Source organism: Lagopus leucura, unplaced genomic scaffold, assembly GCF_019238085.1.
Source record: "Lagopus leucura isolate 7727_CA_CO unplaced genomic scaffold, USGS_WTPT01 Super-Scaffold_100157, whole genome shotgun sequence".
NCBI classification, from domain to species: domain Eukaryota; kingdom Metazoa; phylum Chordata; class Aves; order Galliformes; family Phasianidae; genus Lagopus; species Lagopus leucura.
This window is the reverse complement of record NW_024962334.1, coordinates 43,678,582-43,685,872: the sequence shown is the minus strand read 5'-3', so window position 1 is coordinate 43,685,872 and position 7,291 is coordinate 43,678,582. Positions and strand designations below refer to the sequence as shown.

The window sequence follows — 7,291 nt, the reverse complement described above, 5'->3', positions numbered from 1 at the left end:
TTTTTTTTTTTTTTTTTTTTTTTTAAGTATTTATTCCATTTTTTACCCTTTATCACTCTCCTAGGACAGAAGTCTACCTAGTTCCTTCCTCCCTCCCTCCCTCCTTTCCCATCAGCCTACCCCCGCCTCCAGCAGCCTAGCCTCGGGGAAACTTTTTAACCCCTTCCTATCCATCTCTGGAGCTCTCCCCTTTCCCTTGTCTCTGCCCCCACATGAGCCCCCGGAGGAAGAAGCAAACTTCGGCTGTGCACTTTCACCTCCAGCTCTGCCTCAAGAGCAAAGACTTCAAAGGGTGCATCTGCATATCGCCTTAGTAACGAGTGACTCATTCAGGCCACTGCTGTGCCTGATGGAGTTAAACTTGCTCCGGTCGGTTGCACCTAGTTCTCTCCTGAGGGTAAAGGGGATCTAGGGAGCGGAGAAGTGCGGGCGTCAGTCACTCCAGGTGGCTCCCCAAAGCTGGTGTAGCTCATGTGGTGTTTTGTAGGTTATGTAGGTTTGCAGAAAATGTTTGGGGTGTTTTGCCACTATGGAAGCACACAGAAGGAGATGCAGATGTCCACAGTTGGGAATAATGTTTGTATTGGTTGCAAATTCTTCTTGTATGAGCAGGACTTTGTGGCAAGCTCCAGCTCTGGCTGTGTAAGCATTCCCAGGAAAGGCACTGCCTCAAGCTGAAGTAGCACCCGTGGTTCACTGGGAGGAGAGAACTGTGCTTGAAGGGAAACTTCCATGGTTTGTCCATTAAGTGTCTGACCACTTTCCCACCCCTTTGTTAAAACTTTTGTGCTCTGAAGAGCAAGTGCACTTTTACCAGTGAAAAGATTGGTATGCCTTAACCACGTAGGGATGATTGCTGCTCTGATAGCACTGAAAGTAATAGGAAAATGAATTTAGTTTTCCTTGTGAGCCATTAACTGGTGATATTTTTGGCACTTCTGTTTCATGGCCCTGGCTGCGTGAAACCTGTCTCATTTTCAGGGCACGGGAACCCACCGTGGCCCTTCTCAGCGTGGCAGATGTGGGGTCCTTCCTGGCAACAAGCTGGGCTCTAGGTGTCGCTGCGAGCCAGCTGAGTGTTGCCGCCAGGGCTGGGCTCAGACACATTTTCCTCATTATTTGACTGTTTTAATTTTGCTTTCCTGAGTTTGGAGACAGCAGATGTCTGGACCTGCATCTCTGATCACCAGAAGCGCTGAGCCGAGAAGGAAAGGATGCAGTTTAGCATGTGCGAGTGATTTTTGCTGACAGGCTCCCAAATAATATTTAGAACAATAGTATTAAACTACTACCAGAGTAAAATGAGAGTGGGGAGTTGCTTTTCCTTTTTTTTTCTTTTCCCCTCTTTTTTTTTTTTTTTCTTTCTTTTTTTTTTTTTTTTCCCTCTACGGGTTTGGAGGTGACTGGAGAGCACTGTTGTGTAATATGATCTGTACAGGGATAAGTGCTTGCCTAGGAGTTCCCCACCATGAAATGCAAAAAAGATGGTCAGAAACAGATTTGGAGTGACATACAGACATGTGAGAAACTCTTGCGGATTACATTTTAAGGGGACAACATGTCCGAGAAAGTTCAGTAGATCAGGTTGGGTAATTCAAAAGTACTCCCGTGCAGCAGAATTTGGGCAGCTTAGGCTTGGGTGTTCTTTTGGGTCGGAAGGATGCAGAGGGGGCAAAGCGAGTGGACATGGCCTTAGTGTGTGCTGCAGGAACGGGGCTCCCCGTAGGAAAACAAGGGCAAGGAAGGGACAGGGAACGGGGCTGTCCGTGGTGCTGAACGCGACGGAGCTGCCCCGTAGTGCTGAATTCGACCCTGTCCCGCCGCGAGGGAGCTGTCCGTGGTTCTGAACCTGCTGGGTCTGGCATCTGCGTGGTCACGGCAGAGAGTAGGGTTTCTCTCCCGCTCCCGGTGGCAGCAAACAGGATTTTCTTCTTCCCTTGAAGAAGCAGACAGGTGTAAACACCGAACATGAAATCTCCAAGGGAAAGGGAAATGCAAGGCAGGTACTGTGGAAGGACTGTGGGAGAAGTGCAAAGAGGCAGTCACTTTGTGCAGGGTACTAGGAGCATGTGATGTTGCTTATCATGGGAGAGGGTTTAACAAGATGGCATAGGAAGTTTCTTTCTATGGTGGTTGAATTTCAGATTTCAGTTTTACACAAAAATAATAATAGCACATTCACATTGTTGATTCTTAAAGATTGCTTTAGTAGAAACTCAGAGCTTAGAAATGCAGAAAGTTTTGTTGCTTGGCCACACTTGAAAATAACAAAACAACAGAGAACTGCATTGCTCTGTTCTTAACGTTGTGTGATTAATAGTCAGAAGAGGACTGAGATTGTTTTATGTGTTACTGATGACAACTTTCCACACTGAAATGTGTGTGCAGCATTCAGTACTCTTTGTTTAAGCACCAACAAAAACCTTAATGCAGTGCAAAAGATAAGATTTTGCCTTGAAGGTCACAGTACTGTTAATAAGCATTTTGTCTATTGAAAATACCACCAGTGGAAAAATACTAGACAAAACCTACATGTGATTAAAGAGGAAACTGTAATTATACATACAAGATAATTATAATAATACAATGTGATATAAGATAAACATAAATATAAAAAATATTCATTGTATGACATATGCTAACTTCACTTTACAGCACCATAAAGGTGGGTATGAAAACTTAGTTTTTGCAGTATGGAATATGGCAGTGTATAAGCCACATCATTCTTTAGTATTTTCATTAGATTTTACAGTATTTCAAATCATAGGTATGAGAAAAAATATACAGTGGACCTGACATATAAACAAAAACTGTGTTAAGAATTGTGCTTTTCAAAGGTTAAACATTAGTCTGATCAGAAAACCAGGTTATCAGTGGTGAACTACATAGGCCCTGTATGAATAACTCACCCCCAAAACAAACAAACAAACAAAATCCGACAGCAAAAAACATTTCCTGGCTGGCTTTGTGGCAGTATTGATACTGAAGTTAATTACTGCAACATAATTATGATATTATTTTTATTTTGTTTAGCTATAGATGTACTTTTTCACTACCTTTATTTAGGTAAGAGGGATGTCTCTGAAGACTATGTAATGGTAACGTAGTACCAGAATGTTAAGCATTTTGGTAACGTTATTCTCCTTCTACATTGATGAGCTTCATGTGTTCCACATTATACTGTGGAAAGAATTTTATCCTAGAAGTTGACTTGAGATTTTGTTCCCATAAAATAGAGCTTTTTCATTTTTTCCAAGCTTCTTTGGCAACACAGTGATTAATGAGTTTAATTTTTTCAGGCAACTGCCAGGAGGTGCTGAGTAAGATGTATCGTGCTGATTGTGTATAACTCTGCTCCTTTTAATTATTGGGATGATAATAATGCATTAATCAAGTACATATGAAATTCAGCACTTTTCTCTCACACAGAATGTCGATCTATTTTATAGGGTGCTGACTATAAAATGATGATTACGAAAGTTCTTTTTGAATTAAATTTTGTATGATAAGTTAGGTGTTAAGAATATGAAACTCTCCACTGGAACATAAAACTTTCATCTATAAAAACCCATATGCTGCTTTCTTACCTGTCAGTTACTTAGCCAAAACTCCCACTGGATTTAATGGGAGATTAAACCATAAATAAAAACAGCTGAACCTACTGAACAAAATATTAGTGTGGATATTCTTTCTATTACTCAATTTTGAATAATTTAATTTCTTGCATTTGCTTAAAGCTACATTTGATCATATATTACACTTTACTAATTTTCAGATTGGTTATTCAGACTGATTCACATTGAGAAGCTTTTCCATTCAGATATAAACAGTGATAATTTTGAAATGCTTCAGTAAAACTGTGTTTCCTGCTAGCATAAATTAAGGATTAAGTATATCAAATATCAGTTGTTAATGGAATGAGTCTGAGAAAGAGAGTATTACAGCTATTAGTGTAAAAAATTGTAACTTGGTATGTCAGACTTGCTGATGCATGTAATTGAAAGTGTTAATTTTCCATTCATTATTTGTCTAATATAAAGAGGTATTGCTTTCTGAAAATGTGTGTCAAGGACAGTGTTTCAGAAAGTCTGAGTGTCGAGTAGCAGACAACAGGCATTTTTGTCTTTCCCAAAGAGATGAGAGATTTGATTTAATGGAAAGTTTGACTGGACTTCAGGAGTCGTACCACTGTGCTAAAATAGTTTGAATGGTACCCATAAGTCTTGTCCATAGATGTGAGCTACTGTGTTTATTTACAGAAACCACTGTTGTTTAAGTCTGCAAGAGTCCCTTGTTCTGCCTTTATGTGGTGCTTTTTTCTTTTTATTTTAATGCTAAACTCAATTACCAGCAGCCATTAAGATTTGAAGGGCTAAGATTTGTCTTTCCAAAGGAAATGAAGTTGGGCCCTTCTGGCATTTTGTAAGCTCATCTTTTGAAATTAATAAAAATTACAACCTACTCCCCCAGAGAGAAATTGCTATAAGCCTTAAAAGTGTGTGTGTGTATGGGCTTTTTGGCTTGTTTGTTTGTGTTTTTTAATTTGCGTGGAAGCTTATCACATATATTTTCAGTCATTAGTAGACACTGATTTGGAAGTTATATGATATTTATATTTTACAGGTTAGCTATATTTATAATTAAACCATGCTACGATATTTGTTACTAGCTTTAAATTATGCAAAGCTACTGCAAACTTTGCTAGCTGTGATGACAAAGATGATGCATGCACTAAAAAAAAAAAAGGTCAGAGAGAATGTATTTTGAAGTATTCTTGACTAATTGTGTCAACAGGTTGAATCATTTATCTGATAGTAGTGAACTGTTCAGTAAGTTGGGATGCCTCATTTAGAGTGCATAGCTCACGTTATTTCTCTTGAGTTAGTAGAAATTGGGACAAACACAGAATAAAGACACTGAGCTCAGAGTCAGAGCAGCTGGTGTGGTTTTCCAAAAGGTTTTCCAAGGTATGAGGTGAAAAGAGCCAAAAATGTGTGCTGCTCTCCATTCCTTTGTATGTTTTTTTTTTTTTTTTTTTTTTTTTTTCAGAGAAGGCAAGAACAGTTGTAGTTCTTAGGGTGTTCATCCAAGCTTTAAAAACACTCTTTGGGAGTCAGAAGATTTTGTACCTTTAAATGAAAACATTTAAATTCGTGTGGGGTAATAAATTTATGCTTGTCATCTTTCAAATAATTCTTCCTTGAAGAGTCACTAACTTCAAGTTGATTTTACTGGGATTTTTGCATTATTAGTGGAACGATTCCCAGGACGCTGCAGTGATGTACGTGCATTTTCATTACATGACCGAGGGGTGGCAGTGTCTCTTGACTACACTCACTGTTCCTACAGAGCTCTTGGCATCTCTTTGCTTTCATACTACAGTACCAACCAATCACTTCCTTACCTACACGGTAGAGTCATACCTACACGGTAGAGTTATTTTAAATTCCTCATTGGTTTCTTTAGGTTTGATTGACTTGCTGAAAAATTAGCAACTCTCTCTTTCACCATCAGGGAGCAATGCTTGTTTTCAAAGCTCAGAAAAAAAAATGATTTAGCAACGGTCTCGAATTGAAGTAGCAATTTAGCAATAATTTAGTAGTGGTCCCAAATTGAAGTATAGGGGAAAGAAGGGAGAAACAAATCTTTTTTTCTACGGAAATGCTTGGCTCTTTTCTTGTAAAGGAAAATGAAAAACAGCCTTTTCTGAAACCCTCTTGTGTTCATATTCAGCTGTGTATCTGTGTACTTTACATGCAGTACATGTAGATGATACAAGTTTGTAAATCCGGTTTGTTTTGAAACTGGTTCACGATGCAGTCCAAATTTAGATATTAGATATAGAGCTCTCCACAATTGTTCCACCTGCAGAGCATTTAGAAACTTTCATTTCCTCTGTTCAATGTTTATTTCTCATCTTTTTAGCACTTCAGGTTAGAGATCTTCCATACTTCAGTTTGCTAAAATAGCGCTTGAATGTCTTACCAAAGATAACAGCAAAGAGTAACATAGCAAGTTCCCTGGAACTAAGTGGATCCAGACAGAGATGAGAAGAGCGAGATAGTTGCACATGTTGCAAGTGGTCGGTTAAAGCAAAGACAATCAAATATGCGTGGTAGTGTTAAAAAAGGCCAATATTGTGAATCTCTGCTGAGAAATCTTTACAGATTTCCATTGAGCATATTTTTGAATTGCTTAGCACTTTGCATAGTGTAAATTATTTTCCTCTAAGCAGGGTGCTTGCTAGTGTAGCTCTGCTATTACGTAGACTATTCTACCAAGTGTTGTCTCTGTGCCTTTTAAAACTGGATTTAATGTTATTATCTTCACTTTGCAGTTGGAAAGTCTGAGACTGAGATGACATGTTGCCTCAGAGACGGTGTGTCTCAGCTCAGCAGCACTGACAGCTTGCTGTGGTTCAGCCCTGTGAGCCGTTGCAATTTCTGATCCTGGGCTTTACGGTCTTTAAGAAATAGTTTCAGTTATCACTAAAGATGTCCTTACAGGTGTCACACTAATTGCAAAGTCTTGCACATCTAAGTCTGTTTTGTGTCTAGCCATCACTAGGAGCTTTCATGAGACATTTCACATCTCTGATATTTTCCTCTAGCTGTTCTAGGTTTTGGAAGCTTTCTTTGACAGAAAGATGATATAAAGTATCCAAAAGGAAGGATGGGAGTATCTTAATACTTTCACTATGTAATACTTGGGCAGGGGTATGAGGGTGTTCCTTCTAGATTTGTCAAAATCATGAGCTCCAGCATTTCAAATAGATTTCATTCTAGGCAGACCTCAAAAGCAAATGCAGATTTCTTTCCAAGCTTGCTATCTTGGACATGCAGAGACAAGTGAAATGGGAAAGCTGCAGGGGGAGATGCCCAGTAACCTTAGTTCTAGTTATGCCACAGTCATTAATTTTATTGTGTTTATGACAAAAGTATGTCTGTGTTTGTTATTTTTTCATTGAAACGAGCTCCAGTTTTCCATGAAAGAAAGTAGCTGTAGTATTTTGTTTAGAGGAGAAAAGAAACCCACAGCGACTGAGCAATTACAGATGTTATTGCAGTCTCCAAGCTGTAGATCTGAAGACACTTGGTGAGTGAAGCCAGCAGCAGGTTTTTGCAGGATCCCTATGCCTGATGCTTTCCTGCCATTCTGGCAGAGGTAATAATGCCCAGCATATGGGCAGCAGCAGGAGGCCCGTTACTGCTTGTTTGCCCTTCTCAAGGGTATAACCAGTGGTTTGCAGAGCCTAGCTGTGTAGAGCTGTGTCTGTAGAGATGAACTCAAG

The 7,291-nt window shown here is 39.5% G+C and overlaps 1 protein-coding gene across 1 annotated transcript in view; it reads left to right on the top strand.

The window, feature by feature from the left end:
* Window positions 1–7,291, top strand: part of DPP6 (dipeptidyl peptidase like 6) — a 364,672-nt gene that overhangs the window by 650 nt on the left and 356,731 nt on the right. The window lies entirely within an intron of this gene.